Below are 20,522 nucleotides of genomic sequence, written 5' to 3' on the forward strand. Positions count from 1 at the left end.
CCAAAGATCAAATTGCCAACATCTGTTGGATCATCGAAAAAGCAAGAGAGTTCTAGAAAAACATCTACTTCTGCTTTATTGACTATGCCAAAGCCTTTGACTATGTGGATCACAACAAACTGTGGAAAATTCTTCAAGAGATGGGAATACCAGACCACCTGACCTGCCTTCTGAGAAATCTTTATGCAGGTCAAGAAACAACACTTAGAACTGGACATGGACTGGTTCCAAATTGGGAAAGGAGTACCTCAAGGCTATATATTGTCACCCTGCTTGTTTAACTTATATGCAGAGTACTTCATGAGAAATGCCAGGCTGGATGAAGCACAAGCTGGAATCAAGATTGCCAGGAAAATTATCAATAACCTCAGATACGCAGATGACAACATCCTTGTGGCAGAAAGTGAAGAACTAAAGAGCCTCTTGATGAAAGTGAAAGAGGAGAGTGAAAAAGTTGGCTTAAAGCTCAACATTCAGAAAACTAAGATCATTGCATCTGGTCCCATCACTTCATGGCAAATAGATGGGGAAACAATGGAAACAGTGAAAGACTTCATTTTGGGGGGCTCCAAAATCACTGCAGATGGTGTCTGTAGCCATGAAATTAAAATGTCTGCTCTTTGGAGGAAAAGCTATGACCAACTTAGAAAACCTATTAAAAAGCAGAGACATTACTTTGCCAACAAAGGTCTGTCTAGGCAAAGCTATGGTTTTTCCAGTATTCATGTGTGGATGTGAGAGTTGGACTATAAAGAAACTGAGCGCCGAAGGATTGATGCTTTGGAACTGTGGTGTTGGAGAAGACTCTTGAGAGCCCCTTGGACTGTATGGAGATCCAACCAGTCCATCCTAAAGGAAATCAGTCATGAATATTCATTGGAAGGACTGATGTTGAAGCTGAAACTCCAGTACTTTGGCCACCTGATGCAAAGAGCTGACTCATTTGAAATGACCTGGATGCTGGGAAAGATTGAAGGCAGGAGGAGAAGGGGACGACAGAGGAGGAGATGGTTGGATGGCATCACCGACTCAATGGACATGAGTTTGAGTAAGCTCCGGGAGTTGGTGATGGATAGGGAGGCCTGGGGTGCTGTGGTCCGTGGGGTTGTGAAGAGTTGGACACGACTGAGCGACTGAACTGAACTGTGTAGCAGTAGTTTATACTTTTCCTTGTATGGCATTTCATTCTATAAATGTATCACAATGCTTTCATTAACTTACAGTTGATGGACCTTAGGGTTGTAACCAGGTTTGGGCTATTACAGATAAAACTAATCTGAGTGCTTCAGTGGATGTCTTCTAGTGAACAAACACTCAAAAGCTGGGTCTGAGTATCAGCACTTCCAAAGAACACATCTGAAGCATAGACACATCCCTAATATCCTGAGTGCTCTCATAAAATTCCAAACACCTACAGTTTAGCTCTTCAAGCTTTTTTGTTTTTTGATATAAGAAGAGAAATAATGAAACATGCATTTCATCATCATCATGTGGATCACCACCGTTGCCCAGCTCTACACATCTCTCACTTAAAGTCAGGGAATACAGCCTCACTAACAGAAAATCACACAGCATATGAACCAAAGAGGGTTGGAGGTAATGAAACTTTCTGGATATGAGGTTAGGACCGACAGAATCCAGGAGAATATCCAGTAGCCTCCCATCATAATTGGTCATGATTGTTACTGAAGTGTGCATCAGGTACATTAGAAAGTGCCTTTGATTCAAGTTTTCACTCCTTGACCTCACTGGGAATTTTAGGACTGAATCCATTGTTGACTTGGGGTGGTGAGTAGAGAAGGAGAATTGCTCATACAACTTTCATTGAGGTAGCAGCTTAATGAAACCTGAGTTTTGGAAAGTCTTTTTTACTTTAACAACTTATGCATTTAGTTATTTGTTAAAAGATACACATTTTCTACAATATATAATAAAATGCATTCTGAATTCTGCCCTTCTTCAAGGGGCGTAGGGTTTATTTGAGGATATGAAGCACATATATAAAAAAAATTATACTTTAAAAGAGAAGGTGATGGATTTTTGCTTTTTGTTCATATGTATTTATCCCTCAGACGGATTTTCTTGAAGGTAAGAGCATGAGTTATCTTGGAACTGATGCCTGAATCCTTTCTAAGCAGGAGATAATCTGTTTCCTAATGCCCAACTCATTTCATTCCAACAGTTCTTAATACATTTAGCAATCTAATATGTGCCAGGTACTATGCTAGGCACTAGAGATAAAACAGAAACAAAAGACAGTGTCTCTGAGGGCAGATAGCTTATCTTGAAAAAGGAAGTATTTGCATAGGTCTTGAAGTATGAAAACAATTTCTGAAGATTTAGCAACTAAACAAAAGAATATTTTCTTTTGGCAGAAATAACATTGGGGGCAAAGACATGAAAACAAGACACTCTGATGCAGTATAGAGAACAATTAATAGCTCAGAATGACTAGAAAATGGAATGAATAAAAGAGAACATAAGGTGTTGGGGTCATGATAAAGAAATCTCTTTGCTGCTTGGATTCTGAACCATTTGAGAAACAGGTAAAGACGGAGTTTGACTGGCAAATAGCTTAGTGTAAGAAACAATGGACCTGAATTAAATCCTTGGATTGGCTAGGTTTACTCTCACTGTTAAAGACGGAACTTGACCAGGACAGGCCTACCTCTGCAAGACTCAGACTCTGGTTAATTTACAGTTATGCTATGCAGGGAGGCTTCTCTCAAGAGGCAAAATTATTAGGTCAAGCTTCCCCAACTATCAGGTTAGCTAGCAAGGCCGTTCAGGTTTTTCCATAATATCTTATGGAAAGAATGAGCTTGTTTGGCCAGCCCACTATTGTTCCCAAATTTATCAATTAGAAAAGTCACTTCACTTAGCCAACGTTAGCAAAGTGTAAGGGTGAAGAGGGTCAGAGTTACACTAATTAAGCTGTCTCTGCAAGAAATAAACAGCAATAAGAGGGAAGTGTTGCTTTCCATAAGCATCCTTCTCCCTTCTTGGAGCTCTGTGGGTTAGAATGGGAAGTTCCTCGTGCTTAGGAAAGGAAATCTGAAGTTTAGCAGGACAGCCTTGCTTGTACCTGCCTGAAACTTTTACACTACTATCCACCATTGTGTCTCTGAGTATCCTCCTGGACTGCTGGTGAGCAGATGATATTCTGCTTCCAGAATCTGAAATGAATCAGCATATTAATTAAATACCTCAAGTTACTCCTTTCTCCAGACTGAACATTTCCTTCCTATTCTGTATTCCATCCACATTAGCCTGGCCACATTATCTAGCACAGCTTATCAAAAGTCTGTAACGTGACCAAGTGACAATGTTAAGATTTCATATAATAGACTTTATAAATACTCTCTCTGATGTAAAATGTTGGCAAGATGGAATTTCCCCAAATCAGAATGTGAAAGCCCCACATCATATTCTTGTGTCTTTGTGAGTTAAAAGTGAAAAGTCTATTTTATAGATGGAAAAACTGAATTGAATCAAAGTTATACAGTCTGTTCAAATACAGAGTCAGACTCTAGCTTTAGCATGGAGGTTTTATCAAGTAATCTCATTGTTCCTGAGTAGTTCCTACTGTGGATGTGCCTTTTCTACATTTAAATATTTGGCTTTACTTGTTAGGGTGCTTTCACCCAAGGAGTTACAGAGGGGTTTTAATATAGAAAAGCCTGATTTATGGCCATGTGTATGCACAGACCTTGACTTTCCTGCTTAGAATCATCCCTTTAATCAAGTCACAAAGGAACTCAGAGACCTTCAGAGGTTAGAGGTGAAAAGATCTTAAATTTGGGAAAAAATAAAATGGATGATCTTTCCAATTTTATGGCATTTCTTTCCCTCCCCTCTGCCTACCCAGTGAAATTGTCCACCAGAGAAAAGGAGATCAATTCTAGAGTCATCTCCACTCTAATAGGCAGGGTGGAATCACTCATTCATTTATTCAACAAACTATATACCATCTACATGACACTCTTGTAAATTTTGAGCTGTATCAGTGATCAAGACAAAACTTCCTGCCTTCGTAAAGCTTACAGCCGAGTGTGGAGGGGCAGACAAACAAGTAAGCCTGTAGTATGTCAGGTGCTGAGAAGTGGTGTGGAGAGAAGAAAGAGGGTAGTGAGTGCTGGGGTAGGACTGATGTTGTGTCTGATATTGTGTCTCTGCCTGAGTCATCTCCAGAAATAACATCTGGGACCTGAGAAAAGACCTGGGAGTCAGGATGCCCTCTAGGTGGCTGATACAAACGGAGAGAAAGGAAATGAATCAGATTAATCCTGGGGATCCTAAAGCAGATGGCTATCTGGATCTGTGGCTACAAGGGTGGGGACTGGGCGGGGGTCTTGCTAAAATCATGTGACTATCTCAGGATTCTTTGGAATGAGGTCCAACTCTTTAAAAGTTCTCCTTTGCCTTTATTTTTTTTTAGTGAAACTGTGTTAAGAATGGTTCTTGTGTGCGTGTGCATGCTCAGTTGTGTCCGAATCATGGAGTAGCTTCCTCTGTCATGAAATTGTCCAGGCAGGAATACTGGAGTGGGTTGCCATTTCCTATTCCAGAGGATCTTCCCGGCCCAGGGATCAAACATGCATCTCCTGTGTCTCCTGCATTGGCAGACAGATTCTTTACCACTGCACCACCTGGGAATTGTCACACAAAACAACCTGCAATCAGCAAATCTTGTCTTAAATTACTTTTAAAATGCAGTAAATCAGAAGAAATTGGAACAGATATGGAACACTATTATTCCTGATTATATCGTACCTTTCAATTCTAAGATGATGTTATCTATTAGGCTCCAAGGGAGATACATCCTTTCAGAAGAGTCTCTTTGTGTTTTATTACTAACTTATCTTCAGTGATAGCTGTTAGGAGGGAGAATGCAGTGAGAGGAGTATTGCCACCTTTTAACCTTATGGCTTTTTTTCCTCCTCAGAAGGTAAAACTGAATAATGTCATGGAGTGGATATGATTCTAATGGCTTTGCCATTGTTGCCACTGCTCTGAATTACAGAAGACAGGAATGCTCTGCAGGACCATCTAAATTCCAGCACCTAAACTTTTACAGTACAAAGCCTCTAATCTCATTTGCAGATTTGAAATGTATTTGGTCCTTCTTCTTAATTAAACTCTTAGAAATAATGAGAAAGGGACAGGTGCAGATAGAACAACACCTGGAATTCTCACCTGCTTTTTTTGTTGGTTCTGTTCTGTTGCATGTGCTAAGCCACTTCAGTCATGTTCTACTCCGTGGACTGTAGCCCGTCAGGCTCCTCTGTCCATGGGATTTTCCAGGCAAGAATACTGGAGTGGGTGGCCATTTCCTCCTCCAGGGATCTTCCTGACCCAGAGGTCTCTTACATCTATCTGCATTGGCAGGCGGGTTCTTTACCACTAGTGCCACTTGGGTTTGCCAAAATATTTATTTGGGCTTTTCTGTAACATCTTATGCAACCCTTTGGCCAACCCACTACATCTGGGTGAAAAAGACCTCTTTTGACTCTCAGGTACTGCCATGTTGGTTAATCAGAGAAACTAACTTCTCTGGTGGAGTATGGTGATGATCTTAAAGAGCTGGCCCCCTTTCATAGTTGAGTTCATATCTTTTATACTTTTATACATCCTTCCAACCTGGAGGTGATAAAGGATGATGATTATAACTCTGATAAGGCTCCTGATAAATCATCATTAGCATCATAATAACATTTATTGAGCATTTAATATGTGCCAAGAAATTTTCTAAAAGCTCTACATATATAAAGTTGAATAAGAACTGTTATTACTTCTATTCAAGATGAGAAGAGTGAAGCATAGTTAAGCAAGTTATCAAAGGCCACCCAGCTAAGAAGTGAAGGAGCTCGGATTTTTAGGCAGGTGGTCTAGCTAAAGAGTTCCTTCTAAATTCTATATTACATGGCTTCTTGAAAATTCAGAGTCAATGTTAGAAATAATAGTATGTGTTTCAATATATGAATTAATGTTATAGTGGGGACAAACTTGCTCACCTTTAACTCAATATTTAAAGACAGAGCAACAGTTTACTTCTAAATTTTTCTAATTTTAATTTTCCCACTTACTAACAACCTACTGTGGACCAGAAGATTTACTGATAACATAGATGGTTGATTAACACATTTTTTAATGTCAAAATGTGTATATCTACATATATTTTATGCATTCATGGCATACCTAACTTTACAAAAAAATTCTGTATTTTTAGGCTTTGTGGTTTGAGAGCTTTTTTAAACTGTTTCAACTCTCCAAAATACTTTCCAGGATATTTATTGAAAGAGTCTGCATGTGGATCGTGCAGTTCAAGCTTGTGTTCTTGAAGGGTCAATTGCGCTTTGCTCTTTATCTTGCATGTGCGTAGTCTGTGACAGTATACATCAGGAATTGAAGCTATCTAGCCAAGTTAAACTTAGAGAACATTGTGTTAGAAGGCAGGGAGGAGTTGGAGATGGGGGGGAAGGAAGAAAGGAGAGTAAAGGCAGGAAAGGAAAAAAGAAGCCTCCTGCCAGTCAGCAGAGCCCTTGAAGTGCTTGGACTGGCACAGCGAACTCTGGGTCTTCTCTAGACTCTTTAGATGAGTGCAGCCCTGTCTTCAATCGATGGCCCTTGGGCTGCATCTACTCTTCTGCCCAAACTTGGGCAAAGGGCTGGAGCCTACCTTAAGTTTGTGGTTCTAGCCATTGATCTCTATGTCCATCTTGATGACCCAGCACACTATGGCTTCTTTTATCTTTCCCCAGGCTCCTGCCTACCCACTGGCCCTTTCAGCACATTCATATCTGCTCTCTGGGGCACATGGGCCCTTCTTTCCCTGTGTACCTTACAGAGCTCATGGGAAACAAGGACTATTCATCAGCTCACATCAGAGCTTTTTACTTACCTCCCATCACATTGCTGCTGCGTTAATCTGTGCCATTTGATGATGGCCATGAACAAGGCTTCCCCTAGCATGCCCAGGGAGTGTGCCCCCAGGGACAATGTGTTTGAAATGTCTTTCTTCTACCCTGAGGTTTCCCATTGCCTTCTCCCCTTGAGGTTTGACATCAAGAGGGATCAAGGGAATGAAAGCCTTTGTTTTTGATCTTTTCACTTTTATAGTGTCCCTCTTTCCTCTGGCAGTTCTCTGATCTGGAAGAAGCAAACTTTAAGCTATCATTTTATCTATGTAATTTTCTCCTGATATCCTATGCAAAAGTTCATGTTAGTTCAGTTCAGTCACTCAGTCATGTCCGACTCTTTGCAACCCCATGGACTGCAGCACACCAGGCTTCCCTGTCCATCACCAACTCCCGGAGCTTACTCAAATTCATGTCCATCAAGTCTGTGATGCCATCCAACCAGCTCATCGTCTGTCATCCCCTTCTCCACTTGCAATCTTTCTCAGCATTAGGGTCTTTTCCAATGAGTCAGCTCTTTGCATCAGGTGGCCAAAGTATTGGAGTTACAGCTTCAACATCAGTCCTTCCAATGAATATTCACGACTGATTTCATTTAGGATGGACTGGTTGGATCTCCTTGCAGTCCAAGGGACTCTCAAGACTCTTCTCCAACACCACAGCTCAAAAGCATCAATTCTTCAGTGCTCAGTTTCTTTATAGTCCAACTCTCACATCCACACATGACCACTGGAAAAACCATAGCTTTGACTATACGGACCTTTGTTGGCAAAGTAATGTCTCTGCTTTTTAATATGCTGTCTAGGTTGCTCACAGCTTTTCTTCCAAGGAGCAAGCATCTTTTTATTCCATGGGTGTAGACACCATCTGCAGTGATATTGGAGCCCCCCAAAATAAATCTGTCATTGTTTCCATTGTTTCCCCATCTATTTGCCATGAAGTGATGTGACCAGATGCCATGATCTTAGTTTTCTGAATGTTGAGCTTTAAGCCAACTTTTTCACTCTCCTCTTTCACTTTCATCAAGAGGCTCTTTAGTTCTTTGCTTTCTGCCATAAGGGTGGTGTCATCTGCGTATCTGAGGTTATTGATAATTTTTCCGGCAATCTTGATTCTAGCTTGTGCTTCATCCAACCCGGCATGTCACACGATGTACTCTGCATAGAAGTTAAATAAGCAGGGTGACAGTATGTAGCCTTGACATACTCCTTTCCTGATTTGGAACCAGTCTGTTGTTCCATGTTCAGTTCTAAGTGTTGCTTCTTGACCTGCATACAGATTTCTCAGGAGTCAGGTAAGGTGGTCTAGCATTCCCATCTCTTTAAGAATTTTCCACATATTGTTTTGATCCACACAGTCAAAGTCTTTGGTGTAATCAATAAAGCAGAAGTAGATGTTTTTCTGGAAGTCTCTTGCTTTTTCTACAATCCAACGGATGTTGGCAATTTGATCTCTGGTTCCTCTGTCTTTTCTAAATCCAGCTTTAACATCTGGAAGTTCACAGTTCAGGTACTGTTGAACCCTGGCTTGGACAATTTTGAGCGTTACTTTGCTAGTGTGTGAAATGAGTGCAATTGTGCGGTCATTTGAACATTCTTTGGCATTGCCTTTCTTTGGGATTGGAATGAAAATTTACCTTTTCCATTCCTGTGGCCACTGCTGAGTTTTCCAAATTTACTGGCATATTGAGTGCAGCACTTTCACAGCATCATCTTTTAGGATCTGAAATAGCTCAGCTGGAATTCCATCACCTCCACTAGCTTTCTTCGTAGTGATGCTTCCTAAGGCCCACTTGACTTCGCATTCCAGGATGTCTGGCTCTAGGTGAGTGATCACACCATTGTGATTATCTGGGTCATGAAGATCTTTTTTGTATTGTTCTTCTGTGTATTCTTGCTACCTCTTCTTAATATCTTCTTCTGTTATGTCCATATGATTTCTGTCCTTTATTGTGCCTATCTTTCCATGCAATGTTCCCTTGATATCTCTAATTTTCTTGAAGAGATCTCTGTCTTTCCCATTCTACTGTTTTCCTCTACTTTCTAGCCTTGATCACTGAGGGAGAAGTTCTTATCTCTCCTTACTATTCTTTGGAACTCTGCATTCAAATGGGTATATCTTTCCTTTTCTCCTTTGCCTTTAGCTTCTCTTCTTTTCTCAGCTATTTGTAAGGCCTCCTCAGACAACCTTTTTGCATTTCTTTTTTTTGGGACTGGTCTTGGTCACTGCCTCCTGTACAATGTCATGAGCCTACATCCATAGTTCTTCAGGCACTCTATCAGATCTAATTCCTTGAATCTATTTGTCACTTCCACTGTATAATTGTAAGGGATTTGATTTAGATCATACTTGAATGGTCTAGTGGTTTTCCCTACTTTCTTCCATTTAAGTCTGAATTTGGCAATAAGTAGTTCATGATCTGAGCCACAGTCAGCTCCTGGTTTTGTTTTTGCTGACTGTATACAGCTTTACCCTATGTATAAAGATAAACTTAATCATCTGTTCCTCTAGGCTTATCTATTAAGATGAGATAAAAGCAGTTAGAAAATTATCTTTCTCTCCAGACAGTGTCTAGGGTCACTGTCTCTCCAAACAGTGTTAGTCTCTCATCTTGCTTGCAAATTCAGAAATCATTGTGTAAATTTTACAAGATAAATATGAATCTCATCATTCCATGGAATCCCTGTTGTAGAAATCTTTATCCTCCACCACTACTCCTGTTGCTGCCTCTGTTGCTCAGGCAGGTAGTTGACTCAGGTTAACTAGAGAGATCATTTCCTGGTTGTCAAACTATTCTCTCTCAGAACCTAAGATGTCTAGTTCTACTAGGATTTGTACTGGTAAGATTCTACAAAGCACTTTTCTCTTTTACCAATCAGGGCGCCAGAAGGAGACGAAAAGAAAGTGAAAGTGTTAGTCATTCAGTCGTGTCCGGCTGTTTGTGACCCCATGGACTGTAGCCCACCAGGCTCCTCTGTCCATGGGATTCTCCAGGCAAGAATACTGGAGTGGGTTGCCATTTCCTTCTCTAGGGGACCTTCCAGATCCAGGGATCGAACCCGCATCTCTTGCATATTTGGCATTGGCAGGCGGATTCTTTATCACTAGGGCCTCCTGGGACTTTGTAGAAGGAGACTGGAAGACTGGAAAGGGAGGAGAGACTTACTCCTTCCTGTTTGCTTCCTGTTTCATCACATGGCCCAGCAATGGCCTCTAACATGGGCAACGGCAGTTAGTTCCACTTGTGAGTTTCTCTCCACACCCCCAGAACCAGCATTATTTGTTCCTCCTCCTCAGAGGTCTGAATCCTGGCTCCTGAGCCTTCTTCTGAGCTTCAATTATCTTTTCTTTGTTCCTCCAGCCCTACAGGGGGTAGCTGCTTCCTGCAATGACTATTTTCCTGTTACTTCTGTATGTGTTCCTTCTTTGCCCTCTCAATTCCTTAACACACATATAGCAAATTCATCTCTGTTAAACTATACTACTAGTTTTTAGATTGATCTTCCTCACTGGATCTGATTGAAAGGTTATATATACAGAAGTGCATTAGAGAAAATCACATTAATATATTTTAGAGTAAGAATGCCACTCTAATATTGTAGAACGATGGAGAAATTTTTATTTACCAGAGTTATTTCTGGTGGCAGCATGGCATTTTGGAGGAAGAATTTCCTGATAAATATATTTAGCATGTGTGGTAAGTCCCCATTCCAGATAGAATTTTAAATATTAGATCAGTGATCCTCATGAGCGGCATTTAATTTTTTTTTTTTTTTTTCTGATCACTCTGATGACTTTTCATGTGCTTGAGTGGAATTGCTCTGTGTATCTTAGGAGCAAGAAGAGAAGAGCATAAGCATGAAAGAGAGAGGAGGAGAAACTGCCAGATGGTAGCTGGGTGACAAGGGATGTATCAATAGGAACTTAGAAATGTCTTAATAGAAAAATTTGAGCTATTAGTTGAAGGGTGTTTGTGTGACCTTCTCCAAATTTTTCTCTACAAAATACACAATAAAGCTTATGTTGCCACCTGTTGCTTGTGCTTCAGTGTACTTTTTTGGTAAGAAAACTTTCAGTGCTAAGCTCAACACTGAAACTTGTGGGGAGCTAAAGTGGGGATATCATCATCTAGTTGCTATGATCTAGAGGCAGATTGAAGCAATGACCAATGCCTAGACTGAATCTATCCAGACCTGAGTATGGATCCCAATTCCACTTATTAACTGCATGGGTTGGGCAATACTACCCAGTTGCTCTGAGTCCTGTTTTTTTTCTAATCTGTAAAATGGAACAATAATAATAATATCAACTTCATATGGTGGTTGAGAAGATCATGTGAAAGAAATGTATTTAAAGTGCCTGGTATATAAAAAATGCTCAAAAATGTTGTTATAGCATTTCAAGTCTGACTTAAATGCCATTTCTTCAGTAAAGCCTTCTCTCAAATCACTTTTCCTCCATCTCCCAACAGAATAATCCAATCTACTTATTTGATTCACTTATAATCTATTATAGCAGCAATCCATAGTGGTTCAGAGGTAAAGAATCCGCCTGCCAATGCAGGAGATGAGGATTTGATCCCTGGTCAGGGAAGATCTCCTAGAGAAGGAAATGGCAACCCACCCCAGTTGTTCCTGGGGTGGAGAATTCTGGCCTGGAGAATTCCATGGACAGAGGAGCCTGGCAGGCTACAGTCGGTGGGGTCACAAAAGAGTCAGATACAATTTAGCAACTAAACCCCCACCATAGTGTCTTATTTATCTGTTTTTCCTGTCAGATCCTGAGTCCCTTATAGTCAGACTTCCTATCTTTGTTTCTTTAACACCTATAACAGCTTCCTGGAATATGATTTGAAAATTAATGAATATTTGAAAAGGGTGAGTTTTCAGAAATTGTTTCCTAGGAAAGTTTCCGAAAAGGAACCTTTATGTAATGAAAGACTTCTTGATGTCCTAGAAAACAAGGGGTCTCCTCTGTATCCTGTTTTCTTTAATGTGGAATAACATGGAAGTGCTCCACTGCTGTATGTCCTGTCCAAAAGTGAGGAGATAGATGAGGAAGTCTGGAAAACTTCACGAGACATGTGGCTATGAAATTAACCACTTATAGATGAGAAGAGAGGATGCGTGTACAGAGATACAGGGATTTCCAGGCAGAGAGAAGCCTGTGAGGCAGGAGGGGAAATCAGGTGAAGGCAGGCTCAAGATTGGTGAGTCAGTGCCTGTGACTGGGTGACACTGCGGGAGTGTAATTACTGCAGAAGATAATGCTAGGAAAAGTCGGTACCTTATTCTGGAAATTTTCCAATGCCTGTCCAAGGAGTTTGCATTTTTCCCCTATGGTTTAGAGAGCTATTCACTGCTTTTCAGTAGGGTCATGCCATGATGTGATGTGTGTTTAAAAAGATCATGTTGGAAGCAGCGTGGGTAGAACTGATGATAAAGGGAATGGAAGGAAGGGCAGAAGGAGAAATAAACTCCACGGCAGGAGATAAGGAAGGTGGGCAGGAGCTGAGGTGGGAGCTTGGGGTGCAAAGGAAGGATACCTGGGAAAACACTGCAGAGGTTGAGATGGAAGAAAAAAAATCCCCAAAGGGAGGAAGCAAATAAAGATGACAGAATTTCAGTCTGAGAAACGGGGAGGAGGGTGGTCCTTTTAACAGGAATAGTGAAGGCAAGAGAGATTAAAAGATGAAGAGAGTGGCTTTTTCAGATACAGTGCTTTTGCAGCACCAGGAACACATATATGATAAGGTCATGCCAGTGAAATGATCATGCATGTTCCGGCTAGGTGATTTCACTTGGAGGACATCTACACAGGAGGATGAAACTGTGGGAATGGGTGACCCAGAGTGATGGCATTGGAACCTTTATAAATGAAATATACAGGTTTCATAACCAGATGAAGAAACACGGATGGAGACATTTCTTGGGACAAATTGTTATCAAAGGACATCATGAGTTTCTTTTAAAATGGAGAAAGAAGGCTTAATTATCCTTCATATTAAGACACAATTTTCATTCTTCCTTTCCCTCCCTGTGGTAAGAATTTTAATTACATGACATCATTGTTGTCAAATGTCGGAATCTTTCATTAGAATGTTGAGGGAGGAGAGAAGAAGTGACTTGTTTTTGTTTTGAAGTTTGAGAAAGACACTATAGAAGAACTGGGACTGGAGGGAATGGCTTAGAGGATAAGGCAGAAATATCCCTGAGTTTGTCAAGATGTCTGGAAACATAATTATTTAATCCTGTGCAATGTCATTTTACTCTCCTACAAAATGGACACTGAACCATATTGTTTCCCCAGACAAACACTGAATGGAAAAATTGCCCTTTTTCCCCCCCTTCATGCTGATTCAGATGAGACACATCCCTAAGACAGCAAGCCCCTAAGTATTTGCACTGGTTTCTTGATTGTGTCCATCCCATCTGCCACCCTGAAAACTGAGCAGTTCTACCTTAAACGAAACTTTGCTATCTGTGCACTCTGTACTCTTGATTCCTTCTGGGTGATATTAAAAAAGAAAGGTTCCCCCCCTATAATTAAACAGCAGTAGATCACTTCCAATGAACTATTTTGTTGTTCAGTCACTCACTCATGTCTGACTCTCTGTAACCGCATGGACCGTATCATACCAGGCTTCCCTGTCCTTCACCATCTCCCAGAGCTTGCTCCAACTCAGTCCATTGAGTCAGTGATGCCATCCAACCATCTCTTCCTCTGTCGTCCCCTTTTCTTCCTGCCTTCAATCTTTCCTAGCTTCAAGGTCTTTCCCAATGAGTCAGGTCTTCGCATCAAGTGGCCAAAGTATTGGGGCTTCAGCTTCAGCATCAGTTCTTCCAATGAATACTCAAGAGTTGATTTCCTTTAGGATTGACTGGTTTGATCTCCTTGCAGTTCAAGGGACTCTCAACAATCTTCTCCAACACCACTGTTCAAAAGCATCATTTCTTCAGCGCTCAGCCTTCTTTATGGTCCAACTCTCACATCTCTCACATCCATACAATATTTTTGGAAAAACCATAGCTTTGATTACAGGGACCTTTGTCAGGAAACTAACATCCTCTTGGATAATTCTCCCCCTTGAGGGCAGGTGGAATCTATGAGGTGCTTCTAACCAGTAGAATACAGCAAAGGTCCTTGTTGGTTATCTATTTTAATTATAGCACGGTGTACATGTCCATCCAAAACTCTGCAACTATCCCTCCTCTGGCAACCATTAAGTTTGTTCTCTAAGTCCATAGGTCTGTTCTGTAAACAAGCTCATTTGAATGATTTCTTTTTAGATTCCACATATGAGGTCTGTCATACAATATTTCTGCTTCTCTGTCTGACTTACTTCACTTGGTATGACAATCTCCAGGTCCATCCATGTTGTTGCAAATGACATTATTTAAAATTTCTCAGAACTTGACTCTGTCATGCACATTCATTGTATTCTAAGGAGAGTGAGTCAGTGTTACTGGATAAAACATTATTTGAGCAGTGAAACAGAAGCTCTTCAGTTTATGAATTGTTATTTTATCCGGCTCTGGTGAGAGGCATAAAGCTATGGACCAGAACAGTCAGTCCTGCCACCAGGGACAGATGATACTGATTGCCTGGCCAGTGCCATTATGAGTTTGGGAAGAAATGGCCTTCTGGGTAGGCTTGGCTTTTAAGCTTTCTGGAGACAGGGCATCAGTGTCTCCTTAAGTTTGCAGATGTAGTCTCGGGGCCCCAGAAGAAATGAGGGAGGTGGTTTCTCCATCACCAGCAAGTCCACCCCATCATCTGCTAACAGTGCACGACTCAGGCAGACCACGTACTCTGCCGGGGCCCAGTTGTTTATATGCCCAGTGAACATAAGCAGCCTTACCTGGAAGAGAAGAGGTAGTTTGGCTGATGACCTGATGACTCTTTCAAAGCCATAAGATCTACTATTCACTGTAGCATTTTCAGTGGCTTAATGCTTCCAAAGCTTACAAAAATAGCATGTGTCTATTCATATATATGTGTGTATATATAAGAATTTTCAAAATTCAACTGTAAAATTACAATCCAATTAGAGAATAGACAAAACACAGGAACAGACATTTTACCACACAGGGTATACAGATGGTAAATAAGCACATGAAAAGACATTCAACATTATTAAACACTTGAGAAATACAAATTAAAGCCATAATGAGATATCACTACATGCCTGGATAAATGGATCAATTCCATTAGCCCCATAAATGAAAATATTATACATGTTGCTGGGTATAAGTCTCTGAATAGTTAGTTGCTTAAGAACTAGACAGTCTACAGAAATTCCTCTTTAAACCACTGTGTATCCAGCAATATAGTATAGCTCTAGTATATCTGTATCTGTCTATTTGTTTTTAGGCCACACCTCATGGTGTGTGGGATCTACGTTCCCCAGCCAGGGATCAAACCCACATCCTCTGCAGTGAAACAGGTGTCCTAACCACTGGACGACCAGAGACTTATTGTCTATGGAAAGGCTTTATGATACATTTGTTAAGAGACAAAAATGGTCACAAATGGTAGTTTCTACTTTGTTAAAAGTTAACATTGATTTTAGAAATATGTATCAGGATATTAATAAATATTAAGAGTAGTTATCAGTGACAGGTAGAATTATGAGAAGTTTTGTTTTCTTTGTATTTTGATTTTTCTATAAAGGAGGTGTCTTGTTTGTATGATAAGAATTATTAAATTAAAAGAAAATTCCTAGTCAAAAAAAGCTAAAAACTTAATGACATAGTAACACCAAATTCTGGCAAAGATGTAAAGAAATTAGATTTCTCATACATGCTAGTAGACATTTAGAGCAGTACAGCCACTCTCAAGAAGTTTGGCCATTGTTTATAAGAGTAAACATTTGATTACTGTATGACCCAGCAACTGTACTCTTGGGCATTTAGCCCAGAGAAATATTACTGAGTGATAAAAATGAACGCACTAGTGAAACAACCAACAATGTGGGTCTATTTTCAAGGGAATTATGCTGAATCTAAAAGCCAATTGTATAACATTCTAGGGATGATAATATTAGAGAACCAGAAGACAGATTAGTGCTGGCAGGGGTTGGGGGTTAGGTGGTTGGCATTATAAAAGAAGACATCTGTGGTGACTTAAATGGGAAGGAAACCCAAGGAAGAAGATATATATGTATACATGTAGCTGGTTCACTTTGCTGTAGAGTGGAAACATAACATTGTAAAGCAACTATACTCCAATTAAAAAATAGAATAATTCATTAAAAAAAATCAGAAGATGTGGTGGATACACAAACCTATGCATGTTATAGAGTTTTATAGAATTTGATATGCACATGCACACCGTTGAACACAAGGAAAATCGGAATTAGTCTGGTAGATTGTAACAATTCCCATATCCCTCTTATATCGTTTTATAGTTTTGCAAGATGTGGAAACTGTGTGAAGGGTATACAGAATTTCTGTGTTATTTCTTACAATTGCATGTGAATCTCTATCTATAAATTTAATAACTATCAGAGTCCTGTGTACCCTTTAGTAAGTAAAAACTAAAAGCATCAACAGGCGTTTATATGTCCCTTACATATACTCATTGTATGTCCCTATGTTCACCATGCCCTGTGTTAGAGATCCCTTCAGTTTGATGATATAATCAGAGAAGCTTCCCTGGTGGCTCAGACGATTAAAGCATCTACCTGCAATGCGGGAGACCTGGGTTCGATCCCTGAGTTGGGAAGATCCCCTGGAGAAGGAAATGGCAACCCACTCTAGTACTCTTGCCTGGACAATCCCAAGGATGGAGGAACCTGGTAGTCTACAGTCCATGGGGTCGCAAAGAGTCAGACACGACTGAGCAACTTCACTTCACTTCACTTCAGTGTTCTTAGAAAGTGTCTTTTGGCCAAATTGGCCCATTTGGACAGCTAAGAAATCACTAAGTATTGATATTTTCTCTGTTGTTCTCATTTAACATAACAATGACAAATATTGATTTGACTCTATTGACATTTAAATGATGTCATAACTAGCTGGTCACCAGGGGAAGTAAGTTGGGGTAGACTTTAGTCCAAATAAAGAATCAACGTTCTTAACAAAATTAGAAATGCCATTTATAGCACGGTATTCTGCAATCCCTTCATAGTTCCAGCCTGTATTTCTAAAAACCCATGTCTTCTGATGGGAGTATGTGTGGTCATACAGGTAAGGCTTGCTACCATCACCTTTGCTGCTAACTGGGAGTCGCTATTCTGGGAGGTCACCTGACCTTTTATGCAGCTTGGTATATACACATTAAGAATATTGGAGATACTGAAATAAGTACTTCTGTCTTCAGAAGTAAAATAAATGTTCATTTTGGATCACTGTAAAATGCTTTCAGAGTTTACCTGTCTTTCTCCATTAGATATTAATGAAATGTTCTAAACAGGCTTCTGAAATGATCATTCCAATCTGATGATTAATAGAAGTATTCGTGTGTGCCAGTATGTTTTCTTCTGTCCAAAGAACTATGCTATTAATAACTCCATCTAACACAATTTAGAATCAACATTTGTTGGAAACAAAAATAATTGTCATGTACTTTGTGCTGGTTCATATTTTGCATAATAGCTGTCAAATGGCAGCCTCTTGTGAACAAACTTGTTGTGAGATTAATTTTCCCAGTGATTAAAGATCTCAGACAGTTGGAGCTGGGGTAGCAACACATGCTAATGACAAGGACATGGACTTAACCATCAGCTTTCACCAAAGTGTGTTATGCATGGGTTAATTTAAGACATATTTTATTTCTTTTCTTTACAGAGTTGAGCTGTGCAAATTAGTTTGAAAATTGCCATGGGCAGATACAGAGCTTTTGAGATCACATGTACTCTGTTCACGTGATTTCATCCTTCATCATGGTAAAGGCAAGAATAATGTGGTCGTTGACATCCATGGAGCACCTTGCATCCAGAGACCCCAAAGCACTTTCCTATTTGATCTTGCATCAGTGCAGAGTTTGGCATTGTTAATGGTGATTTCTTTTGTGCTCCTTCATCCCTCTGCTTTTGATTACTTTTCCTTATTACTTACTTTGTTGTTGTTTTATTTCTACTCTTAAAGGCTGATGTTCCCTGGGCCCTTTAACTCTTACCATTTAAAATCTAGGGGATAGAGTTTCCGGAACTGGAGATATTTTGATGATTTTATTTGGAGAGTCAGGATGTGAGATAGTGAGGTTTGAATGAGTAGTGGAGGCTACAGTGTGGCTGAAGTTTCTTATCTCTGGGGACATTTTTTGGGTTGTTGTTGTTGAGTTTGCTTCCAGAACTTTATTAGCTCCTAAATAAAAGAGTAAAAGAAATATGCATACATGTTAAGAGTAGCTCCAGTTTATCGAGTATATTTTATTTGTCTACATTATTTTGATTACTTTTATAGGCATTTTTAATCTTTGAATTCTCATCACAACTTTATAAAGAAGTATTTTTATCTTAATTTTACAAGGAAGTTGTTCTCACTGCAGCCAATTAATTAAGAAGAATACAATGCTTTGATTACTCGTTTTCTAGGTTTTGTATTGAACACTCACAAATGCATGTGTCATGGGCATGGATTTTACTTTGCAATACTAGAGTGAGAAATGGCCTGTTGCTTTCTCTTAAATTAGTTGAATCTGCTGCCTGCGTGTATGCATGCGTGGTAAGTTGCTCAGTCGTGTCCGACTCTACAACTCTATGGACTGTAGCCCCCAGGCTCCTCTGTCCATGGAGTTCTCCAGACAAGATTATGGAGTGGGTTGCCATGCCCTCTACCAGGGGATCTTTCTGACCCAGAGATTGTCCCTGTATCTTGTCTCCTGTGTTGGCATTACCTCTAGCGCCACCTGGGAAGCACTAAATCTACTTCACTGGAGGAAAATTCAGTTTCCATTGTGGGGAGAGAAAAGGGCCAGGGAAACCCTTTACCTCTCTCATGATGTATGAGAATCTGAGGTCCTTTACTGTACAGACTCTATGAAAAGGATCCAGCGTTCTTTAACTCACAGTGACCACTGCCTTTCTAGGACATTTTTTTACCTGTTGCTGGCAAGTCTAGAATTGAATCCAGGGATGGACTGGCTTTCAGCCAGTTTCTAGCAACTCGCCAACCTCCCTTACCCCTTTCAGCTTCCCTTGGGTTAAACTATTAAATATGATGGCATTCATTTTCCCTGGCTCAGTGCCTGGAGCCCCTTCAGAAAGAGGAATTATCACTTTCTCCAGTTGCTCCCCTGTTCTTAGCTCAGGGACTTTGAAAGCTGGCATCGGGAGCCTTTTTCTGGCTGCCAACTAATCAAAAAAGACAGCGCTGGAGGAAGAGGCTCTGCTCACCATGGCCTGCTTCTCCTCTCTGTCCCACTTTTAATTGAATGTCAGGTATTGAAAGCACTAGGGAAATACACTCCCTGACAAAGGAATTAGATGGCCAGCAAGTAAATTTGGGAATGTTCAGTTATTTGTTAAATCGAGTGAGCAACAGAACATCAAAAGCCCTAAGCGTGATCAAGCATCTATGAATCAGAGCTAAGGAAGTTAAATTGCTTCTGTTTCTCTGAAGAATGAAAAGGGACCCAAAACACCATCTCTCGTAGTGCAGAGCCAAGGGCTGAACCAGTACAGCACAGAGCAAACTAGACAGAAAAATCATGGACAATAGGACACAGATTGTAGGTCTCTGGTTTGCAGAAAGAAGATAAGAAGACGACCAGCATGAATTGTGACTCATTAAAGAGGGGGAGAGAACCAAGAATGGAATTTGTATTTACAAATTTGCCAGGGGAAAGAGCTGCTATTGAAGTGACATTTACAAATGAGGAGTTGGGTGATGACCAAAGGGGCTTAGATGTTAGATTAAAAAGTGTGGCTAGAAGCAAATATAGCATAAGAGTTTAATATCTATTGATGAAGAGCACAGAATATCTATTGAGGAAAGAAACAAAAGCAGTTACTTGGAAGATTGTGACCCTAAATGATTAGATCAACATGCATAGATCCAAGAAAGCGGAATGAAGGAAACAAAATTTCATGGTCTAATTGAGAAAATAATTTTGAAACTGGCAATTTTAGAAAAGTCAAACAGCAAAAACACATCACCTGTGTGTCTAAGTGTGATTAACAGGCCAAGCTTAAAACAACAAGGAAAAACTCAACATCTAGATCAAAGTTAAGTTATAAATATAACATCTTTGTAGTAGAACTACAAATTTTCTTCTTAAAATAATGAGTCTTTGAGTTGGCCTAACTGACTTCCATATGAAATTGCCTAATCTTACTTATCAAATTAACATACTTTCTTGTGGCCATGTCCAGATGTTGAAAAGCAGACAGTGGTCCAAGTGCAAGCACATGATAAGAGTGTCTATTTTGTGGCAAGAAGTAGTTGTCAAATTGATGAATTCCAAGTCTGTTCTTAGTCATTTCATTAATAATCTGGACAAAATGGACTATGAGTTTTGGATGGACCTGAATTTTTAGTACAAGCATGGGTCCTGGATAACCTTGGGGGAAGTTATATAATGTCACTGAGCCACTTTCCAAACGGTAAGATGATGATAACGACGACTGTCTCATCACACTTGTCTCTAGGGGATGTCAAA

This window comes from Cervus elaphus, chromosome 30 (assembly GCF_910594005.1).
Source record: "Cervus elaphus chromosome 30, mCerEla1.1, whole genome shotgun sequence".
NCBI lineage: Eukaryota > Metazoa > Chordata > Mammalia > Artiodactyla > Cervidae > Cervus > Cervus elaphus.